Genomic DNA, 24,784 nt, shown 5'->3' with positions numbered 1-24,784 from the left:
CCTTACCAGCAGTCCTGGCTCCAGCATCACTGCCTAATGTTTGCCACCCCCCCTGGGGGGGAGGGGCGCAAGGGAGAGTTTGACGACTACTTAAATGATAGAATTGCTAAGGTTATACTCAGAGCAAATTTTGGGGAGAAGAGGGCCTCCTGTGCGTAGTTCTTTGGATGATGGCATCTGAGTGACCTGCTTGTTCCACATGGGGCAGTCTGGCTCCTTGGCTGCTCAGGCCCCAAGGGGTTGGGGTCATTCAGTGGAGACAGTGTGAGCAATAGCAGTGTGTTTGGAGGAGTGGGAGAATGAGAGAAAGCTTGAGGTGGCTTTTATGGATTTGGGGTTGGGGAGGAGGGCATCTGGAGGTGACATAAGGAACAGGGGAGCAGCCGCTGTCCAATCTGGGGAGATGGTGAGTGCCTTGGGAGGCATGCTTAGGTAAGTGATTTGGACCATATAAGGCAGAACCTTAAATGCCAGGGCCATGAGTTTTGCCACTTTTGTTGATGGGCTGGGGGAATGGGGTCCAGAGTGGGGATTGTGATGGTATAGGGGTACAAATCAAGAGGGACATGGGATGTGGGGAAGAGCTCTAGAGGCATTTCTGTCCTATCCAGAGATGGAGTTGTCTTGTGAGCAACAGATGATGGCACAGGCTATACCTTTGGGGGCCAGCATTGGCACCCACAGGACAGCAGAGTTTCAGCTGAACCAACAAAGTGCAAGGGACTGAGGAGTTAAAGGTGGGGTGTGACATGGGCTGGGGTGCAGGAAGGGTACTTTTCCCTTTGGGGCAACTGTGGGCACCTGGCATCCCTGGGATTTTCCTGCACTGCTCTGGTTGGGGGCTCAGCTATTCATGAGCCACTGTTTCACTGTATCGGTTGGGTTCCTACGCTGTGTTAAACCATCAGTCAGTCTTGTACCAGGTTGTTCTACAGAAAAGCTTCAAACCCAGAGACAGGAAAACTCAGGATCAAGTGTCAGCTCAGCCAGCAGCTCTCTGTGTGGCGTAGGCCAAGATGCTTGTGTTCTTGGGGGTTCACCTTCTTTATCTACCAGATTAGCAGCGAGCAAGCTAAATCCCTGGGTTCTAGCCTAGAGCCCCTTAAATCTCTCCTATCTTGGGTCAGAATTCACCTCAGAGGCTTGGGAGGGACTGAGTTTTCAGGCGGGGGCCCAGTAGCCACACTATGGAAAGGATAAGGCTTGGCATTGAGTGTCCTAGGGGTTTTGAAAATTGTTTACTCACCCAGGGATTGATAGATTCTGCAAAACTAGAGGAGGCTCTTTTCCCACTCCCCTTGCCTACTTTGGGATGGAATGCATAAAATGACTTGGTGGAACCTTCCCATATCCAATGCTGCACTTCTAAATAGGGCCCCTGCCCCATGGCGAGGGTTCTGATTTTCTTGTGGCTACTGCCGTCCGCTCCAGCCCTGTATACCGAGATTTTCTCTTAGTATTCCCCTGCCATTCCTTGCACCTGACCTCAAATCTTGGGCCTCAAGTGTTGCCTTCGGCTGGTGCAACCTTGATGGCACAGACACAGATCCCTGCACATTTGCATGCCCTTTACTCTTAAGATCACGACCTCGGCCTTTTTTCCTGTGCCTCCCTAGTTTTCATTACGCTCGTTTAAGATGGCTGCATAATATTCTATCAAGGGATTGTCTTCAGTAAGCCATGAGCTAGTAATGGGGCATTTAGATTGCTTCTAATTTTTGCTCTTTCAGCTAATGCTGAATTAAGCCATCTTTGTGTATTACAGAGTCATTTCATTAGGTTGGCATTTATCTAGCTAATGGCAATGGCCCAAGATTACATAGAGAGTCAGAATTTCTTTTTTCAAGAAGAATGTCTTGAGGATATATTAAATGTTTAGTTTAAATGCTAGGAACGCCTTTGTCGTGTTTTCCATGAATGCAGAAGCAGGGTAACGGTTATGTGAAATTGGATGTGAGTGAAAGGCAGTGTGTTTACAAGTAATACACAACTTGTTGCTTGTTCCTAAGAATTCTGTATCCCTATATCTCTGATGCTTTGATTAGAACGGTAACAAAATAAAATAAAATAAAATAAACAGTGGTCCTTTTTTTAAGGATGTTTTTAAGAAACTCCCTAAGGATAATTAAATGGGATTTCTTAGAGAAACATGTCTCCCTAAGCCAGCGAGAGCCTGTCAGAAAGTATTGTACCCTTAGCAGTAGAAGCAGGTTTCAAACTTGCTGAAAGGATTTGGCCTTTGCTTGGCCATTAGGAAATGACGAAAATGAAACCGATAAACAAATGTCACTGACTTGGGTCCCAGTTGAGACTGAAATCTGTGTGGGCTCAAGGGTGAAGGGAAAGGTTTCCTCTCTCCCGCCGATCTGTTGGTTCAGTCCCTGGTTGGCTTTTGCATTTTTAACTTAATCCAGCAAATGTTTACTGAATCTTTACAGTGTATAAGCATATAGGGAATACAGATTTGGAAGAAAAAACCCACTATATCCTTGTTTCTGAGAAGCTCATGAACTGGGAGTGGGACAGATACAACAAGTTTAAAACTGATGATTACCCAAGGGGGATGAAGCAGAAGGCCCTTATCTGACAGCCCCACCCTGTTCAAGAAGGGAGGGATTACATCTCATTGGGCAACTGGAGCAGGGGGGGATCAAGAAAGGTGTTAGGGAGTGGTAGCTTTTGTCAACAATACGCTTTAAAGGGCTGGCTGAGATGGAGGCTGGCCATTCCCAGCAAAGGTAAAAGGCCTGAGTGGAGGAAATGGAGATGGAAGGACACAGGGTATGTTTCAAGTTTGGCTGAAGCAATAGGCACACGTTTTAGTGGCCTTTGGTAACACTATATGCCAGGCATGGTTCTAAGAGCTTTATATGTATATTAACTCATTTAATCCCTACAGTGATCCCATGAGGTACTGTGATTGTTTCCACTTCACAGATGAAGAAATAAACATTAAGCAACTAGCTAACTGCCCAAGATCATGCTGCTATAGAGCTAAGATTAGATCCAATTAGTCTGACCTCAGAATCTGTTTCTAACCACGAAGTTGTCCTGCTCTCACACAGAGGAAGAACAGGACCTAGGACCAGAAAGGTAGGCAGACACCATAATTTGGAGGCTCGTAGCACCAACCTTTAGGTGTACGGAGGTGGAAGAGGGGCCCCAGATGGAAATGAGAGGCATTGCAGAGATGGGGATGGGGGAGTTTGGTGAGAGCCCTGAGGGACCAGAGGAAGAAAAAATTTCAAGGAGGGGGGTTGTCAACAAGGCCCAGTGCTGAAGGGAGTTCCAGGAGTTGAGACTGAGAGTAGGTCTAAGTCAAGGAGAAAGCGGAGAAGGCCTTGGGAGAGGGAGCAGCCAGGCTGCACACAAGAGGAGCTGCTGCCTGGGCTCTCCTCACTGTGCAGTGCTTTTCATCCTTCAAGGGTTCTATATTTTGAAGATGGCGAAGCAGGCACAAGCATTGGCTATCATTCTCTGTGTCCTTTTATCAGCTGAAAGAGACCAGCATGACAGAGAGGGGCAGGTGAGAGCTGGCACTGCTAATTTGGCAAACCCCATGGCTTTTCTGCAGCCTAATGATTTTTGAAAGTGGTTTGCTATGCTGAGGCACAAGTGTGACTCCCTCATCTGAGCCCTGAGGCAACTGCTATTTTTCCTGGAAAATTGGGCCCACGTGGGCTCTCTGTGTGGTTTATTTGAGTTCCACTTTTATAGCCTTATTACCTTGTTCCCATGATGCAAGAGGCCTCTCTTTTCTCGAGCTTTGCTGTGAAAATTGTTTCTTAAAAGGCACAAAGTGATCTCTTATCATTCGGGCGGTGCTCTCACCCCAGCAGCATTTTTCTGCAGACTTGACACACTTCATCACCCCTGACACCGGGTGGCATGTTTCTGTAATTGCTGGCAATTCACTGAGAAATGTTAGGCAGCTCTTGAATCTCATGACCTAGGTGTTGGCCACAATTTCTTCCAGAAGAGTTTGTGTGTGTAAATATCCATTCAGCTCCTTCCTTTCTGAAATGTGGCCCTAGCAATAACCTTGCTAGGCCCCGATACCCAGTCTCATCCTCTGGCCTTGGGTTGATAAAGCAGTTAGCATGTGTAGAGTCTGAGCTGTTACCAGGCACTGTGCTAAGGGGTTCATGTTCATGGTCTTAATTATCCTCAGTCTCTATAAAGAAGGTACTACTACTTTCCCCATTTTACAGATGAGAAAACTGAGCCTTAAAGAGGCAGAATAACTTGCCCCATCTCATGCAGCTAGTAAATGATAGGGCTAAGGCCTCAACTCAGGCCTTTCTGACCTTTGAGCCCACGTACTCCATTCATTCATTCAATAATGAACATTGTTCACAACATGCAAGGCACTGTGCTATCCTCAAAGGATACAGCAAAGGGAAAAGGAGGGGGGGGCGTACATTCAAATTTGGGGATATAGAGAAAAATAATAATAAAATATGCATTATGCTATATATGGCAGCAATATTCAACCACTGTGGTGCAAGAGACACACTGGCGTGCCACAAGAACTTTTAAAACATGCAATACCTAGTTAGTCAGGGGCACTGACTGTCCTCTTTCCCTTAGATTGTCAAATTAAACAGTGACAACATCCAACACAACAATAGCCATCTGGGGTGAATGAATAAAAATTATACCAATTTTTTGTCAGATCAGCAAAATATATATTTTTTGCATTAATGTCCATATTACCCAAGGCAACCTATAGATTCAATGCAACTCCTATTGAGATTCCAGTAATATATTTCACAGACCCAGAACAAATATTTCAAAAATGTACATGGAACCACAAAAGCCCCCACATAGCAACAGTGATCCTGAGAAAGAAGAACAAAGTCGGAGGAATGATACTACATAATATCAAACTGTACTATAAAGCCATAGTAATCAAAACAGCATAGTACTGGCATAAAAACAGACACATAGACCAATGGAACAGAATAGAGAGCCCAGAAATAAACCCACACCTTTATAATCAATTAATATTTGACAGAGGAAGCAAGCACATATAATGGGCTAAAGATTATTCAATAAATAGTGTTGGGAAATGGACAGATAGGTGCAGAAAAATTAAACTAGACCACCTTCTTACACCACACACACAATTAAATTCAAAATGGATTAAAGACTTTAATGTTAGACCGGAAACCGTAAAAATCATGGAAGAAAACATAAGCAGCAAAATTTTGAACATGGCTCGTAGCAATATTTTATCAGATGTATCTCCCCAGGCAAGGGAAACAAAAGAAAAAATAAATGGGATTACATCAAACTAAATGTTTTTGCACAGCAAAGGAAATCATCAATAAAATAAAAAGACAGCCCACAGAATGGGAGAACATATTTGCCAATACATCTGATAAGGGTTTAATATCCAAGATTTAGAAAAAACTATAGAAAACTCAACACCAAAAAAACAAACAACCCAATTAAAAATGGGCAAAGGACCTGAATAGACACTTGTCCAAAGAGGACATACACATGACCAATAGCAGTATGAAAAGATGCTCAACGTCACTAATCACCAGAGAAATTCAAATTAAAACCACAATAAGATATCACCTCACACCTGTCAGATGTTTATGATCAATAAATCAACAAACAAGTGCTGGCCAGGATTTGGAGAAAAGGGGACCCTAGTCCCAGTGCACTGTTGGTGGGAATGCAGACTGGTGCAGCCACTGTGGAAAGCAGTATGGAGATACCTCAAAAATTAAAAATGGAACTGCCTTTCAACTCAGCGATCCCACTTCTGTGAATATATGTGAAGGAACACAAAACACTAATTTGAAAGAACCTAAGCACCCCTATGTTCATTTCAGTGTTATTTACAATCACCAAGATATGGAAGCAGCCCTAATGTCCATCAATAAGTGAGTGGATAACACAACTATAGGACATTTACACAATATGACTTGGCCCTAAAAAAGAAGAAAATCTTACCATTTGCAACAGCATGGATGGACCTAGAGAACATTATGCTAAGTGAAATAAGCTAGTCAGAGAAAGTCAAATACCATATGATTTCACTCATATGTGGAATCTAACAAACAAACTGAACTAATGAGCAAAATAGAGACAGGCTCACAGATAGAGAGCAGGATGACAGCTGTTGGAGGGAGGTTAAGGGTGGAGGGATTGAGCAAAATGGAAAAGGATTCATAGACATGGAAAACAGTGTGGTGATTGCTGAGGGGAGGGAGGTTTAAGGGAACTAAAAGGTAATAAAAAATACAATAAAGATTAAAGATTCTTTCGTGCAAGACATAAAAATACATTTTTTTGGTGTGCTGCAGATATTTAGTAATCAGTTTATGTGTGCTATGAGATGAAAAAGGTTGAAAATTGCTGCTATATGATAATAAGGGCTATGGAGGGTAGGATACTGTTCCTACCCTCAAGACAAAGGCCAGGAGGTCTGCTAAGAAACAGTGAGAGGACTTTAAATAAAGTAGTCAGAGCAGGCCTCACTGAGAAGGAAATGAAATTGTTAGGTTAAGTAGCAAACAAACCCACAAATCTCAGTGTATCAAGTCAAGGTAACTTTATTTCTTGCACGTAAACAATTCTAGTGGAGCTACTCCTGGTTAGCAGTCATACTTTCTTGGGATTAATGAGCGACCCACCCTCTTCCTATCTTGTGGTACTGCCCTTTTAAGGCCCTCAGATTTTTTTCCATTCGGCTGGAGGATGGGAGAAAAGAGGATTTTGTGGCGATGATTTTATGGGCTAGTCTGGAAGAAGCATACTTCTCTTCGACCCATTGGCCAAAACTCTGTCATGTGTTTACATTAAACTGCAAGGGAGACTGGGAAATGTAGTCTAGTCATGTGTCCACAAGGAAAATCCACTATGCTATGAGTTTGGTGAACTTGTGAATGTGGTGAAGAGGTGAGTCATGTGTTTGACCAGGGGAAGAGTATTAGGCAATGGGAACAGCAAGGTGAAAGTGGTCAGAGTGGCTCGAGTGGAGTGAGGAAAGGGTGAGGAGGAGAGTGGTAGAAGGTGGGGCCAAAGAAGTAACGGTGGCCAGGCCATTGGGGGTTACTGTCAGGACTTGTTTCCATTGTGAATGATGAGGAGAGCCAGGAACGCGTCAGGATTTTGAAAGAGGGACGACGTGATCTGAGCTATATCTTGAAAGGAGCATCTTGTTACTGTGTTGGAAATAGACTGAGGGAACAAGGAGGACTCAGGGAGAAAAGTCGGAGTGTATTGGAATTATCCAGGTTAGTGATGAAAGTAGCCCAGTCCCAGGTGGTGGTAATGTAAGAAGTGGTTGGATTTGCAAGCCACAATAAAAGTGAAGCAACAGGTTTTCCTGTGGGATTGGTGATGGGGTGTGAGAGAAAGAGAGGAATCAAGATTGTTCTGAGGTCTTGCTTTTGCTTAATGACTACTCTCACTCTCTACCCTCAGAAGTAAGAAGAGGAGGAAAATTTTTGGAAAAAGGTATATGAATGCCCTCTGGACCCTGACCTACCTCCTATAGCCTTTTCTCCTCCACAGCACTTTCTGCAGCACAGACAGGCACTTCATTCATAACCGAGCTGTCAGATTGGGGGGTGAGGGGTGCTCATAGCTTCTCCCAGCACAGAGCATGAATGAGACCACAATGGCAGTGGTCTGACACCATTATCTGGGGTCGTCAGGCCAAGCCTTGGGGCCCACTTGGACTGACATGGAAGGGGCCTAATGTCCCCTCTGTGTGACTGAGAGATGCCTACACAGGCCACTTCCAACCCCTGTTGTCTGTCATGTAAGAGCATAAGTGTGTTAGGGAGTAGGAGCAGACACAGCTTCCCTGGTTCTCTTTAGCAATCATGACTGGCCAAAGTAGAAACCAGAGATGGCACTTTTTAATAGACAGTGATCTCACTGGAGCATAGAGGGGAAGAGAGTCGGTGTTAAATGGCACAGGGCATGAGCTGTGGCAATGAATATCGCATGTCTAGTAGGTGCTGGGCAGTGGCTAGGTAATTTGGTTTCATGAGAGAGGAAAACAAAGATACTGTTCCTACCCTCAAGATAAAGGTAGATTCATATGGCTAGAACACAATGAGTTGTTGGAAAAATTGTATTTATTCCTCAGTATTTATTTATTTTTTCAGTGATAGTGAATGGTATTGTCTTTTTAATTTTAGTGTCCACATGATCACTGCTAGTATATAGAAATACGATTATTTTTTATTTTTATCCTCTATCCTGCATCCTTGCTAAACTCACTAGTCATAGGCATTTTTATAAATACATTCCTTGGGATTTTCTACCTAGACAGCCATATCTGCAAATAGAGATTGTTTTATTTCTTTCCAATCAGTATGTTTTTTATTTCCTTTTGTTGCCTCTTGTGCTAAGACTTCCAGCACTATCCTGAATAAGAGTGGTGAGAGTGGACATCGTTGCCTGTTCCTAATCTTGGGGGAAAGACATTCAGTCTTTCCCCATTAAATATATCGTTAGTGCTAGGGTTTTCACCAAGTGTCGTTTGCACTTTGCTGGTATGGGCGTGGGTAGGATATGAGATTTTCTGTGGTGTTTCACTGAAATAGAGTAATTATTATCTAAAAGTTTTCTGTCTTTCTGGATGGAGCAAGCTTTTCTTGGGGCTTTTTTTTTTTTGGTCTGTGCCTATTGACATTTCCAGGTCACCGGCTTCTTCAGTTTCAAGTCTTGGATATGTGAGGCAACAAGAAAATGCAGGGAACTCACCACAGTGTTCTTCCCGGGGTCCTGAGGTCCCTAAAAGATCTGCCTTCTTCACTTCACTTTTCAGAGTCTTCTCATGCTTGTTTTCTATGTAATGTCCAGGTTTTTAGTTGTTCTTAGCAGGTGGAATAGCATCTTCATGGAAGTGGAAGTGGTTGGGAGAAATTAGAGAACTAGGCTGGAGCCAGTTTCTGAAGGGCCCTACTAACAAGGCTTTGACTCTGTGTGTACATGGTAGGAGGGCTATTGGAGGTTCAACTTTACAACAGTGTGGAGGAATGGTGGGGTTGGGGGAGAGGCAGAGAGACCAGGAGGCTGTTGCCTGGGTCCAGGTCGGAGATAATGTGGTTCTAGACCGTGACGGTGGACATGGGGCGGAAGGAAGACGAGGAAAGTCCGCATGGGCAATGTGGAAGTGCGAAGAAGTGAGGTTGGGTTTGCAGTTTCCAGTGTGGGCCACCAGCTATAAGATTGGGAAGGCAGGGGAGGAGTGTAAGTACAACAGAGGGGGTGTATTCTAGGCATTTTAGAGCACATCAGGAAATTTGGACTCACTGTGCTTCCCTTCAAGGAAGGCTCCATGGAGGAAGTCTGACTGCTGTGTACAAATCCAAGAATGCGCACTCTGGGCAGAGGAAACAACATGGGAAAAAGCACAGATACAGGGAACAGCATGGTGGGCCTGTTGGGACTGCAGCTAGCTGAGGCATAACAGGGAATTACTGGTTCCATAACTGGGAAGGAGGCTGTAGGAGTTCACAAAACGAAGTTTCCCGTGGGCGGCGATACTGCCGGTGGTCTGTCTGGCTCCTTGCCCTCTGTTCTCTGTGTGTTTGCATCAGTCTTTTCCACAACAGACAGGCCACCCTCCCTGCGGGGGCTTCCCTGCTAACAGCCCCAGTTAACACTTCCAGTGAAGGGAGAATCCCTTCCTCTGCATCCATATGTCAAGTCCAGAGGAAAGTTCTGGTTGGCTTATCCTTTTGGACCAGTCACTGTTGCTAGGGGCTGGAGCATTCTAACCTGGGCTGCATCATTTGCCCATCCCTTTTGGGGCAAGCAAGGTCCTTTTAAGAAGAATGCAGAAGAAAAGCATCCAGGGAAGGTTTAAAAAAAGAATATTTACTATGGCTTATTATAATATGTTCTTGAATATATAGCATGGAAATGTAAGAAGTCTTTGGAGAGTTTTAAGCAGGGGACTTGATCAAATCCAGGTTTACTTAAAATCATCCCAGACACTGTATGAGATTGTAGTTGGAATGAGTAAATGACTAGAAGTGGAGAGACTGGTTAGGAGGCTGCTGTAGCTCCGAGGAGAACTGATGAGACCTTAGTTAATTCATTTGGATTTCACCTCCAGCCACAGAGTCAGCAAGGTGGAAGAGAGAGATAGAGACTACAGACAATTAGGCGCACAGGGCTTGGTGAGCAGCTGGCGGCAGCAGGGAGAAGAGGGGCTTAAGGAGGATTCACCACCACCTCTAGGGGGTAGTGGCTATGCTCTGGAGGGCTGCCTTTATCTTTGGAAACTAGTTATTAAGTGGTGGCTCACTTGGCATATCTTACCGTTTCTGGAGAATTGTGAGCATTGTTGGCTTCTTATGGTGCACTAACTCCAAAAGGAAGCTGATTGATTATACTTTTCTCCCTTTAAAAAGTTTTCTTTCTTTAAGAAATCAGGTAATAGGAGATAGAGTCAAGACTTCCAGTCAAGAAATAGATGGATAGGAAGAGGTCACTGGCCCGAAGTCCCTACTTTCCCTACCAGCCTGCCCCAGCACTACTTTAGAAACATTCATTCCCTTGGCATTGTCCTTGCTAGGAAGAATCTTAAGGATTTTAGGCAAAAGAAAAATAAAAAATGACATAATCTGACTTACGTTGTTACAGAGTCCCTCCCTTCTTGAGAATGGACCGAGGGTGGAGGTAAGAATGACATCAAGAGTAGAAGCAGGGGTGCAGGGACACACCTTAGAGGCAATAATCTTAGAGGCTGTGGCAATAATCTAGGATGGTAATAGTGGAGGGGGTGAGAAGTGGTCATATTCTGAATATATTTTAAGGGTAAAAACCAGTTTTCATGAGCATTAGATATGGAGTAAAAAAGAAAGGGAGGTGACAATGACTTCAAACCTGTTGGCCTGGGCCATTGGATTAAACTGGGATGGGTAAGGTTCTGAGAGGAGTAAATCGGGAGGAAGGTCACGGGGTCTGAGTGAGACATGTTAAGCTGGCGATGTCGAACATGCCTTACACAGACCTCTTGTCCGCTTGCCACCGTACTTGAGGCAGACGGCCGGAGTTCAGAGGAAGGATCCAGGCTTAGAGAGAAGTCTGGGCGTCATCAGCACATACCTGACATTTGAATCCCCGAGACTAGATGCGATCACCCAGGGGGTGATTGAAGGTATACAGAGAACAGATGCGAAAGGATGGAGCCCTGGGACACTCTGACGTTAAGAGGTGGGGACATAAGGAAGAAACAACGAAGGGAAGTAACATTCAGGGAGGTTGGGGGGGGCGGGGAATCAGAGTACTATCAGGGAAGCCAGGTGAAGAGAATAATCAAACAACAGGGAATGATTCACTGGTAGCAAAAGCTGTAGGATGAGGACTAAGACCTGCCCATAGAATCTAGCAACATGGAGGGTAGGTCTGTGTGTGCTTTTGGACCCAAGTTTAACCTTTCAAATGAGTCATTGTTCCTGCCTTGAAGGAGACTATCATCGTGCAAAAAGGGTCACTTAAGATTAATTGAAATAAATCTAAGGTATGCAGATAGTACCGTGGGAGTCCAGCAGAAGGGGAGAGTACTTCTGACTTTTATGGGGCAAATTGAGGTCAAATTCAGTGATGTCTTCATTTGTTCATTCATTCATTCCACAAATATTTTGGGGTGCCAGGGAGTGGGGAGAAGGGAGATGGTGGAGTTATTGTTAAAAGGTATAAAGTTTCAGTTTTGTAGATGAAAGTTCTGGAAATGAATGGTGATGGTTGCACAACAATATGGATATACTTAATAGCACCGAGCTGTATACTTAAAAGTGGCTAAGCTCATCTAATCTGTTATCTGTATTTTACCACAATAAAAAACCAGAGAGGAAAAAAACCTTATTATTCTCCCTCCCCCACCCCATGAACTTAGTTGGGAATATGACGTTTGAAATGGATGGCATTTTAGTAGAAGGAAATGATGTGGACAGAAGCAGAGGAAGACGTCTAGCCAGAAGGGATACTGGGAGGGAAGGGACTGGCTATCAGTCTTTTTGGTCTGGATTTTAGGGTTCATTGGGGGAGACCATGCAAGCTGAGCTTGCAGCATCAGACCGGGCCAGTTGGTGCAGGCCTGGCAGCCTGGCTGTAGAATTGGGCTTGCCTTCTTAGATCTCTGGGAGCCTCTGGAAGTTCCTGCCCAGGGGAGTGTCATTCCAAAGGAGTGCATTTAGAAGATTAATCTCATTAATCCTTCCTGCTAAACCATTGCCTATTAAAAGCTGTGGGATTGAGGCATGCATTTGTGTGGTGAAAATTGTAGGCCAGCAGAAAGCTAGGTACCCAGGCATGTGTTCATGAATTGAGTAGTCCATTTTCCCACCCATTTTACAAATATTTACTGAGGACTATCTAAATGCCCATAGTGTGCTAGGCAGTGGGGATAACGGAAGGAACGAATTTACTAAATCTCTTCTCTTGATACACCTACAGTATAGGAAACCCCATTCCTAAATAAGAAATTACGCTACATTGTGCCAAAGTGTTGCCATAAACATCTCACCAAAGTTCCATGGGAGCTGAGAGGAGGGTGTGCCCTGCCTGCCTGGGACACTGGGGAGGCTTCCAGGGAAAGATTGTGCATTGGATTTGAAGGATGAGCAGCATTTCTTAGGCAGAGAAGCAGAGATGGGCATCCTGGGAGGAGGGTAAATCAAAACTTATTGGGAGTTGTTAAGTTTAAAGAAAATGTATAAATATTCTCTTTTAAAGCTAAACCCTTATTTCTTTGGCTTTTAGATAGTGCTGGCTAGAGTGCATGCTTTTGGACCCAAGCTCAACTCTTCAAATGTGGAATCCTAGACCTTCATTGGTAAGTTTGTTTGATGCCTTCTTACCAAATTATGCTGTCGTGGATCAGTGGCTATCATTGGCACTGCTCTGTGGAAGTTACCAAGCCTGGACCCTAGAGAAGCCTACAGTAGAGATGGAAAAGATCCACAGGAGAAGCGGAATCTCAGGGTCGACTTCTGCGGTAGCTGTGGCGAGGGGGCTGGAGGAGGCACACCCAGGGTTGGAGGGGGTAGATGCCACTGACCTCACAGAGAGGTGGGCGGAGCTCTGGCTTTGTGTGAAGGAATAGTCCAGGGAAAAGAGGAATAAGCTTTTTGGGTTGAGATGGTGGGAATAAGATATAATGTAAGTGGGCTCAGCAGCAGACCCTCAGGAACAGAAACGTCATCCAAAGGCATCATGGGCAAGAACTTGGGCAGGATTGCTGGTGTCTGATTTTTTTTAGACCAGGGTCGGCAAACTTTTCTATAAAGGGTAAAATGGTAAATAGGTTTGGGTTCATGTGCCCTGTGGTCTCTGTCATAGCTACTCAGCTCTGCCATTGAAGCATGAAAGGAGCCATAGAGAATGCATAAATGATGGGTGTGGCTGTGTTCCAATGAAGCTCTATTTACAAAACAGGTAGTGGGCTAGATTTGGTCTGCGGGCTATAGTGGCCCACTCCTTTTCTGAACCCTGAGTACTGGGCTAAGGCACTCGGACCTTTTCCTGTAGGCCATGGGGAACCATTAAAGTTATTTTGTGCAAATAAGTGAAATGGCAGAAGCAACGTGTTAGGAATATTCATCTGATACCTGGACAAGAGACATGGGCCCTATTCAAAGGCAGTAGCAGCAATCCCGGGGTGAGGTCATGTGGTTAACAGTGGTTAAAATGAGAGCAAAAGACCAATCGAAGAGCTATTGTAAAGGGAGACCTGTAGGATTTACAGTCTTCTTAGACTTTCAAGACAGGAGCCAAAGAAGGTGGAAATGTAAACTTGGGAGTTTACTTGGTACCATTGACAAAAATGTGGATATTGGGTGTGGTGAAGAGTGGTTGACCTGTCTGGTTTCAGACCCACTGAATTCGAGATGACAGCGGCTCATATGAAATGTCCAGTAGACGACTGGAAGTGCGGACTGAAGCCTGGACTTAGAAGGGCAGCTGTGGAGATGTAGAACAGGAGCCATCAGATTAAATAAATTCTCCCCATAATGAGCAGAGGGCTGAGCCCTAGGGAGTGCAATAACTCTGGGATGGAAAGAAGAAGGTGAAAGAGATCCAGAGGCCAAGGAAGAGAGCACCTCAGGAAGGGAAAAGGACAAGGGAGAAGGGACGGGAAGGAAGGCTGCCAAATTTGTGACAAGGTGGTTACAGATGGCCTTGAGAAATGTGATGTGATGCCACGAGGTGGGGGAGGAGGGGAGGGAGAAGGGGAGAGGAGGCCACGTTGCAGAGGGTCCAGCAGACAAGAGGAATGAGGAAGGAATCAGAGACATTAGTAACGGAGATCACTCATAAGGGAGACACATAAGATTTCAGTGTTTGCACATCTAAATAAACTTTTCTTTAGCTTTGAGGCAGGCCAAGCATGCTGTGACCAGCTCTCATTTCCTTCTCTGGAAACAAGCTGTGTTTGGGAGTTTGTGTGTACATTGGGCTTGCATTGTGTTCTTATGCTCCCTTTGAGGTGTGGTGTTCGTAGCTCTGCCACAACTTGCACCACGGAATCCAGCCCATGTTTGGACTCTTGCCATGAGACAAGATGCGATCTGTTTGGGAAATGCTTGCATTTGCCTAAGTTTGGAGGACCAAAAAATTGGAATAAAACTTCTTACTGCAGAGTCTTATCAAGTATAGTATTCATTCAACTAGATATCAATTTATACTCTTATTATTTCAAATGCACCTTCTTTAGTTTGAATTCTAAGTAGTTTTGGCTTGGTTTATGTGAATATAGAAGTTAAAAGATAGAGTAATAAAAGGAACAGGTATCACTGATTTAGAGCCTCCAGTTATCAAGCACTCATTGTACACCTGGTACAGTGCTGAGTGCTCTGTAGCTGTCACTTTATTTTATCTTTGCAACAACCTGTGACATGGGAAGTAATATTTTCATTTCAGCAATAAGGAAATCAAACCATAGGTTGAGTAACCTGCCCAAGGTTACGGGGAATTTGACCCAGCTCTATCTGACCCCTAGTTTATGCCGCTCCCTATTTCCCCATCTAAGTCTAGAATTCCTCCTCCTACATACACAGAAGTACTAGAGACAGATTGAGCTCTTCCGGTTAAATATTCACAGACTCTAGTGGGTGTTGCCACTTCCTAGGCATCTACTAAAAGGGTGGAAGGAGTGTGGGATCTCTGGAAGAGACTGAGACCCACTTCACACTCACTTTGACTGTTTCACTGGATACGGGCTCCCTTCAGCTGGGGAAGGTGGCAGCCTTGGGCTCGAAAAGGAAACTGACAGTCAGACTGCAGTCCCGGCTCAAAGGCAGTTATAACCTACTTTCTGTAAGTGCTGCCGTTCCTCTCTGCTCGCCCCCGGCTTCGAGCTTTGAGGACCGGGTCCTGTTTTGTCTGGTTCAGTTCCGTGCCCCCAGCATCTGCGTAGTATCAGACATGTGGTATGTTGTCACTAAATATTGTTTGCTTCTCATGAGCCAGGTGACTTGGGACAAAAGGTGCCTCCCCTCTGTATGCCAGGCACTGCTCTCAGCACTGTGGTGATAGAAGTGACACAGGACCAGTGCTCTGTCCTCATTAGGCAGACGTCCTGGGAGGGGAGACAGACACCACGGACGGGTGAGATGTGCAGTGGCGGAAGGCCAGGCAGGCATGATAATGCTCTGAGTAAAATAAAGTGAGAGGAAGGGGTGGAGGGTGATAGGGCTGATAGTTTAGGTAGGGTCATCGGGAAGTCCTCACCAAGAAATGAAGTGAGACAGTGAGGCTGTTGGGGGAAAATGTCATACTAATGCTATCGAGGTGACAATAGATATGTCAACTGAGCCTTCGATGCTTTGGTTTAATTCCTTCACTTGCTGTGGTTGCTAACACCCAGCTAACTGTTCCCCCCAGCAAGGGCTCCCTCTTCAGACTCAGGTCTCCGGCTGAGCTGAGCGCTCCCTTCCCCTCCTTGGTCTGCTCGCTCTCCTAGTCCGGCCTGCCCTCTCCTAGGTCTTCTCCAGCCTCAAAGACCTCAGCCTCTGCAGTCTGCTTTGCCAGTTTTCTTTTCCTTGTCTGTAGCTTAATAAGGCTTTGCTTGGTCCCTTTCCTGTCACCCTAAGTATTCGCCCGGGTGAGCTCATCCACTGCTTACCTCTGTCTGGGAGTCACCCAGGTCTACATATTCAGCCCAGAACCTCCACCCAGCCTGCACTGCTAGCTGCTGCCCTGCAGGCACCTCAAACTCATCCCTCTCCTGGTGCCAAATGTGTCTCTGTCTGTTGCCTGTCTTGGGTGGAACTACACCCCCTCAGTTCTGTCTACTATAGGAGGCATCCTTGACTTTGTCCTTTCCCTCAACTGTCATCACCCATCTTGCCACATCCTGAAGGGCCCATCTTTCTAATTTGTCGCCTCACTCCTTCCCCCTCTGCACCCTTCATTTAGGGACTCACCACATGGATTTTTTTAAAAACAGCCTCTTCATTGGTTGTTCTGTGTCCATCTTTGTCCTCCCTCGTTCCACCCCCACACTCCTATCAGCATGATGTTTCTAACTCACACATCTGATCATGGTTTTCTTCTGCTTAAAAGTCCCCAAGGGCTTCTCATTGCTTCTAGAATAAAACCTAAGCTCTGTCAGCGGGCCTGCAATCCTGTTCATAGTCTGGCCTGTGGCCACCTTCCTCATTGAACTTTTTCCCTAACCCATACTTCTAACCTCAGCCCAACTTTCCAACAGCCATAACCCCTGGGTGCCTTTGCCGGTGCTGGCCCTCTCCTGGGAATGGCCCACCCCTGCTCCCCATGTTGGTAACTCAGCTCAAATTTCCATTCTTCTGGATACCTTCCTTCCCCATCTTGTACTTCTCTGTGACCTGGAGATGACCTTCCTCCTGGCTCCCAGAACACCCTGCATTTCTCTCACTCTCAAAGCACTTATCAGAATAACTGTTGATTTACTCACTATCTGTTATGCTCAGTAAACTGAGCTCCTTAAGGGTGGGGCCCCCACACACACAGTCTCTGGGTTCTTGGTGCCAGCACAGTGCACCTGGCTCAGGAAGTGTTTGTTGAAAGAGTGAGAGTAGCGAAGTCTGTTTGTTCAGCCACATAGCAGATTTATAACATGATCAAATGTATGTGAAGTTGGAGGTTCATTGGCCATTGAGTTTGATGGGGCCCTTCCTTCTCACTTGTGAGCACAGCATAGCTTGTTCTGGACTTGAGTTTGTGGCTGTCTGTTCTGTCTACCAGCATACTGAGGCCTTGGGAATGGAACCTCTCCGTGTTCTTTACTCCTGACTTAAAAACAAGAAACCAAAAACAAAACTCCTCCCCTGGCTGGTGTGGCTCAGTGGGTTGAGCGCTGGCCTGTGAACCGAAATGTCACCAGTTCGATTTCTGGTTAGGGTACATGCCTGGGTTGCGGGCCAGCTACTGGGTTGGGAGCGTGGGGGAGGCAGCTGATCTAGGTTTCCCTCGCTCTCTTTCTCCCGCTCTCTTTCTCCCTCCCTTCCCCTCTCTCTAAAAAATAAATAAAATCTTAAAAGGCAAACTGTTATTGATGGGATAGTAATAGCTATTCAAAATGAAAAATCATCCATCAAGAAATGCTCAGGAATGAGATCCACCCAGCTTTATCCTGGACGAATCCCAAATTTTCTAAATTAGCAACAATAATGATTCTTGCTAACTGCTGACAGCTTTTCCCCCACAGTTCAGCTGAGAGTGCTTTTCTGGCTGGAGGATGAGGATAGCTGGTGGTCCTTTGTGGAAGTGCCCAAGAGCCTCTTTTTCTTCATCAAGCCCTCAGTGATTCTAAGGAGTAGGCCCTGGCCCCAGGGATGCCAGGTCCATGCCTGGACTCCCCAGGGGCGCTGGCACAATGCACCGAGGAGACAGCCAACACATTCTCATGTTTTCGTTCGGGGCCTTCAGCTTGATGCTTGTTGCGTCTTCCTCACTCCCTAGTTCTGCCACACAACTGGGAAATTGTGCTGAGAATGCGGCCTTTACTTGGGGGTTCACAGTAATCTGAGAACACTTCTAGAAGAAGCCCTTCTTAACACAGAGGTGTCCTGCCGACCAGGGCGCTTCAGCAGGCACTTGGGACTGCTGTCCTTGCCTGGAAATACTTAGGATGCAGTTGTCCCTTTCAGGGACTTTCCATAGCTGTTCCCGCCACATGGAATGTGTTTTCCTTCTGGTCTGCCTAGTTCATGCCTATTCACCCTTCAGATGTCAGCCAATTTACCTCTTTTGGGGAAGCCTTTCCCACCTCCCTGATAAGGTCTTATCATCACCATTACCATTATCTTTTTATACTGCCTAGTGATCCTCACTGCTCACCAGCACTGTCAGAGTGCTTGGTGGATAACACTCAGTATTAGGGCCTCAGGAGGTGTCAGCTGAGGTGTTATCACTGTTATCCCAAAGATGCCATTCAAGGAAACTGAGGTCCAGGTCAACTGAGGACATGTGAGCAGGGCTTTGGCACTGGGGCCTGACTGGGTTGGTGCTCTCAGCCATTCTTCTATGCTCCACAGGTCCCTCTGCCACGCATTCCGGTAGCGCATTATCCCACCGATCCACAGCACTCATCGCGGAGGTCATTTTCCATGTGTTTGCGTGGTTATAAATAAATGAATGTTTGCTCCCCCTCTGGGCAGCCCCCATAGCCCCATGTGATGGGAGCCTGACCTCTACATAGTGCTCCAGAGTTGACTGACGGCCTGCCTGACTGCCCAGACAGCCACGCACCGCTGTCCTTGCCCCTTGCATCACAGGTGTCTGGGCTAGGAACAGCATAGGGGTTCCCCAGGGCCCCTCGAAGTTTGGCCTGCATTCTCACCACCACCACCCCCCCGCCCCATTTCCCTGTCAGAGCCAGCTGTGCTAAGGAAGCGCCTGTGCCTTGGCAGGGCCTGTCCCTCGGCACACTCCCTTAGTTCTCTTCTTGTAACCCCACGTCACTCCTTTATAAGGAAGCGAGCCCTTTCTCCTCCCAGGACAAGGCCAGCATCTTTCCTCTGCTCCTCTGGACTGACACCACTCTGGGGGATGGCTCCGACCACCATGGGTCACAACGACCTGTGTGCCTGACCTCGTCTTTCTGGAGCCCCTCGGGACCAGCCCTGGTGTGGTCTCTGACAGGGCAGAGCCTGGTACACTCAGGCCGAGGAGGCTGCCCGAGGGAGGAAGGGTGGGCAGAAGTTATGACTGTAAGGGCAGCTGGCCCACCCTACCGCTTATGTGCACGTGTGCCCGTGCTGGTGGCTGTGTGTGCATATGTGGTTCTTGCTCGACGTTTTACTTGTGTAATTCATCCTTGTATGAATCGGAGACATGTCTCCCTCCCTCGGGAGTCTCATGTGGCACTTTGAATAATAGATATTTCATAGCTGTTGGCTAAATAAATATTTTCTCCTCTCCCAAGGCAAAGGTGCCTCCTCTTTCCCCCACCTTGGTACCTTGGAGACCACTTCACAGGGTTGTTGTGAAGAGGGCTATCAGGACCCTCTTCCCGGACCCCATTCAGGTCTCAGTGATGTGAAAGCCCCAGCTGGACTCCTGCAGGCTGGGCAGGGAAATGGCTACTTTGCTTAGCAACAGGGAAGCCCGGTCCTCCTAGGGACCTTACTGGGCCTCCAGGGCCCACTAGGGACAGGCTGGCTGAGCTCTGAGTGACACTGGTTTTGAGCGGGCAAAATAAAAATAAAAAAGTGGCTTCTGGCCAAGTGGGCAAAGTGGGCATGGGGGAGGAGCCGAGGAGAACGCCAGCCGCGCCTTCGGCACATTTGGTGCCACAAACTGAGATTGGCGCGTGGCCTCCAGGACCAGGGTGCCTTTCAAGGGCACTGGTCACACTGGTCTCAGTGGGGCCTGCTGTGGAATGGTAGCTCTGTGCCTGCTGGCCTGCTGGGGTGTGACTGAAGACAAACCACACCACTCGCGAGCCCCAGTTTCCTCACCTATAAAAGGGGATGGTGAAAATATTGACAGTAATCACCTTTATGAGGTTCTTCTGCGGGTGGAATGAAAATGTGCATACATGTAGAAAATTTCTGCACTGTACATACATGTAGAAAACACCAAATATCTGCTATCACTTGTTGTTTCTACAACGCTGTATTGTGAATAACAATTGTAAGCAGACTTTGGATGAGCGCAGAGTCTGGATGCACAGTTAAAGGCTGTGAGGACTGTGTGTGTGAGAGAAAAGCACTCCGTGGATTGCACATTATATGCGGTATTATTACGAGCACAAAAATGTCTGTTACTGTTTTGGCTTTGTTTGTTGTTTTTGTTTTTTGTTTTGGAGGGAGACTTTTCAGAGAGGCCTTTATTGGAATCTTGCCCAGAGGCTATGTGACCCACGTTGGGGATCCTGGGTGCCAAATGCCCGAATAGCACCTGGTACAGGGGAGCATTGCTATGGTAACAGTTTTCAAATATTTAATGATAAACATTTAATATACAGCAGCATAATAAGTTCTTGTAGGTTTGTTGACAGTAAATGGTAGGAATTATCTCTGGACCTGAGAAGGTCTCACTCAGAACTTTGTGTCTAGTATAGCTGAATAAATTTAAATGATTTATTCAGAATTTGATATGGACAACTACCATTGTTTTCTCAATGTCAGAAATATTTCCTTAGCATCAATTGCTCTTATGTTTGTCTCCATTCTGTACCATGTCCTTGCCTCCACCTCTCTTCCTCTGAAAATAAAATTGAGCAAAAATTACCTACTTTTAAAAATGTAGAGACTATTATTTTTTTGTTTTTATTTTTATCTTCACCCTAGTACATTTTTTCATTGCTTTCAGAGATAGAGGAAGGGAGAGAGGATTTAAAGAGAGGGAGAAAGAGAGGAAGAGAAACATTAATGTGAGAGAGAAACATTGATTGGTTGCCTTTCTTAAGCACCCCAACCAGGGATAACCAGGGATCGAACCCACAACCCAGGCATGTGCCCAGACCAGGAATTGAACCCAAGACCTTTCAGTCTGTGGGATGATGCCCAACCAACTGAGACACACCTACCAGGGCAAAAATATGTAGATATTTTTAAGCAGAGGTTGGAAACTCTTTGTTCACTGGCTGCATCTGGCCTGTAGATGTATTTTGTTCAGCACTCACAATGTTTTAAAAGTTTTACATTAGTGACTGACATTTAAAAATTGGTAGGTATTGTCTTGAAATCCGGATTCCCAGCTCTTCATGAAAAAGAGAAGGCCTGGCAGCACAGGGCCCATCCTCCCTCACAGCAGTGCTGCGTGCCCCCTGCCCGCCTCAGGGACTTGCCTCTCTAGTTTGCCCAGCTCTGCCCGGTTGCTGCAGCTTTACGTGGCCTATAGGTAAGTGAGCCTGTTAGATGTAACCAGCGCCTCCTAACACCGCGCATTAATTTAAAACATATTCACTAGCAACTTTGATCACAGATAGGCAGGTCATTTCACTCGCCAAGTTGTCCTTTTTCTGATAACCCGAGTGGCCTTTATAGTGTCTTATTTAGGCTTTTTGGGGTTTAGTAGAGTCTCCTTCTCTTCTTCCTGTGTGAGTTTCTCATTAACAGTTTTTAAGAAGTCTTCAGCAAGACTTATAAGTCAACATAAAGTGTTGGATAATGTAGGATATAAATTTTGATTGCCTCTGTTTAAGGGAGGTTGAAAACAAGTACACTGCTTTAATTCAGTGATTTATGATGGTGTAAATTTGAACTGTTAAAGACACTTAGCCCTTTTTACTTGCCACCTCATAGAAGTGGTTTTACTTTGGCTTAGTCCTTATTGAAACCGGTGAGGAGTTTGAGAGTCTTCCTACTGGAAATCATCCCCATCGTACATTTTCTTTCAGGGAGGTCCCTCCCTCCTCACAGCCGGTGAGTGCACAGGGACCGTGCCCACACGCCCACACGCAGGGTGGGGGGACCTCCCACAGATGAGGGGCTCCCACAGTGGTTACTTTAGGGGAGTCCTTGCAAACACTGACATTGTAAAGAATTATGATCCTATGAGCTTTTAAATTTTCTTGTTTTTGTCATCACAAAAGAGTATACACACTTAACAAATTCAGACAACACTGAACTGCATTAACTTAAAAGAAAAAAATCTTCTGTGACCCCTGCCCCCCAATCTCCCCAAAGATAGGCACTTTCGAGACTTTGTTGGGTACAGTGGTGGACTTTGTCATTGCTTGTGTCCCCCCACCCCTCAACCCCTGCCTCCTTTGCCTTCATCCTCAACATGCTGGTTTTCACTTGTGTTCTGTCCGAACAGAATCTCTCTATGCATAGTCTTCATACTGCTTTCCTTTTATAGCTTACTTCCAATTACTGTATTATCTCCCTAAGTCTGTATGTACAGATAAATGTGCTTCATTATTTTTAGCGGTTGTACTCCATGGTATGGGTGTATTTCAAGTTTATTGACTCATTTCCGTATTGATAGACCCCCAGGTTGTTTTGATCCTTTGCCATTGCAACCATGGCTGCTGTGGAGATTGTCACACACACCTGTCACACTTTGCCTTCGACTTCCTGTGATACAGACACCTAGCAGTGGGACTTGCGAATTGAATAGTTTACCATTTCAATTTTAAATCAGTATTGCCAAATTGTCCTCCAAAAAGGCTGTAGCAATTCATGATCCTCCCAAGAGTGTCCAGTTATTGCTCCAATAATCTAGTTTTTGCTTAAACATGTATAAGAAAAGTAAACTTTAAAAACTCACCAATATGCCATGAAAATGATACATTCGTCTTAGAAAAGCATTCAAAATACGTAAAACTATAGATAGAATTAAATGATTTCCATGCCTTGATTTTGGTGGTTATCATCTTGTAGGACGACAAAAATGCTCCCCAACTACTGCACCCAATTTAATTATTAAATACTTGTGTAAGGATTGCACTTGTCCAGGTAGCCTTTGGAAGAATAACAGCCAAATCACAGCCTCCTTTTCCTCAGCTCTCCCAGGGCTGCCTTGACCCTCCCACCAAGGCTGGGTCAGCATCTAAATGAGCCCCACCAGGGAGTGCCAGGCCTTAGGCCCAAGAGACTTAGGGAGAGGGCGGTGGCAGGTGATGTAGTGAGGCACCAAGGATTCTCCACGTCACCTCCTTACACCTGAAGGTCAGGTTCTTCCCACGTGTGTTTCCTCATGGCAGGTACTCCCCTCTTCCCTCAAAGAAGGTCTAAGTTACTGTTGCACAGCTGGTGAGGGACGGTGCATTGCGCACAGGTCGTCTGATCCCTAGGGTCGTGGAGTCAGACCCCAGAAAGGCTTTTTGCATGCGGCACACCGTAGGTGTTTCCTTTCTGAGCTGGGGGTGGAGAGAGGAAAGGGAAGTAACATTCGCAGACTTCCTGTGGCCACTTCTGTCCACAGCTCTCTCCACAGAGTACTGACATTTATGATCACATTTTAGAACATTTCCTTAGCATTTGGGAAGGGTCTGTGAATTCTTGATAAGGAGCCTTAACTGATCACACTTAGTTGAGAACTGCTGGTCCGGAATATATCTTTTTCTCCTTAGAAAGGACAGGTCTCTGGAGATGGTTAGTTTACCACCTGCTAACTGCGTGTGAAATTCTGAATTCTGTCTTCTCCAGAGGCCTCCTCTCTGTCTCTTTGACCTGGTGTCTGGCTTTTGATAACAGGTTATCCTATTTTGGCCAAAGCTCCTTAGCACTAACCTCACTTGTGAGCCTGAGGATAGATTTGATGCCCAGACCACACATTCTCCCAGGGTGCCTTCACTTCCTTAGCCCCAGGCAGGGTGGTCTGGTCTGGTGAAAACAGGGATGTGGAGCTGGATAGACCCAGGTTCACCACTTTTACTGGGAGCATGAGCCTTTGGCTGTTGGCTTCACCTCTCTGCGACTCAGAGTCCCCCTTCTAGAAAACAGAGGTAATAAGTCTGCCTTGTAGGGGCATTCTGAGGAATGCATGAATTAACACCTGAAAGGTGCCTCTGAGATGTTCAGCACAGAGCAGATACTTTATAAATGTACGTCCTCTCTCATTTTCCTGCTGTAGAGAGAAGCTTCTCCTCTGGGGATGCCCTGAACTGGTAGCTGCCAGCTGGGGCCCTGGAGCTAGGGGAAGGCCACCATGTGAGCCCTGAGACGACTCATATGCCATGTGCACTCTCAGGAGCTCGGTGTTTGAAGGGGGGCTCAATGGACAGAGATGGTGTAATATGTGCATAATAAGAATCAATTCAGAGTGGGAAGATTAATTAACCTCCAGGTGGGGTGGGATGGAAGAAATCATCAAGCAAGTAGGGTATTGAAGGTTGAATAGGAGCTTGACAGAGAAGTAGGACCACATACAATAGGCAACTTTCTCCATTAATAATAAAGTTACATCATTTTTATGTATATACTTTAACTTCTCTTGACTCTTACCGATACACTGATGTATTCAAATTCATTCTCTCTCTTTTCTTTTTCCTTGTATTCTGCCTCTCTTTCTATCTACCCTACTTTAAGGTACTCAAACACTAAAACTTTCTTAGGGAATTTCTTTATGCTTTAGTAAATTCTCAGAGTATGATGCTACTTTATTCTGCTAAGTTTTTCATAAGACCTTGGGTGTAGCTAACTTTTTCCATTCCTTTTTTCTACAGTATGAGTAAGTTCCTTGTTTTCTTGGCAGTGACAAACTACCGGCCATTTGATGGTTACTGAGTCACTCCTGTATACCAGGGCCATGTGTCATCCCATTTAGTCGCCAGAACAACTTTGTAGAACAGGACTGTTAATTCTTTCTTACAGATGAGGAAACCGAGGCTTAGAGAGGTTAATATACTGAATGTTAC

General features: G+C 45.8%; 1 protein-coding gene across 9 annotated transcripts in view; it reads left to right on the top strand.

Moving 5' to 3' along the window:
* BMAL1 (basic helix-loop-helix ARNT like 1) overlaps positions 1-24,784 on the top strand; it is a 102,456-nt gene that overhangs the window by 21,166 nt on the left and 56,506 nt on the right. For all 9 annotated transcript variants that reach the window (XM_053923803.1, XM_053923802.1, XM_053923799.1 and 6 more), the window contains exon 2: positions 12,748-12,820. The gene's annotated coding sequence lies outside the window, so the exon portion shown is untranslated. The remainder of the gene's footprint in view (positions 1-12,747; positions 12,821-24,784) is intronic.

The sequence above is a fragment of the Desmodus rotundus genome, chromosome 5 (genome assembly GCF_022682495.2).
Source record: "Desmodus rotundus isolate HL8 chromosome 5, HLdesRot8A.1, whole genome shotgun sequence".
Lineage (NCBI taxonomy): Eukaryota > Metazoa > Chordata > Mammalia > Chiroptera > Phyllostomidae > Desmodus > Desmodus rotundus.
The sequence above is the reverse complement of the archived record's forward strand: the minus strand, read 5'-3'. Positions and strand labels throughout refer to the sequence as shown.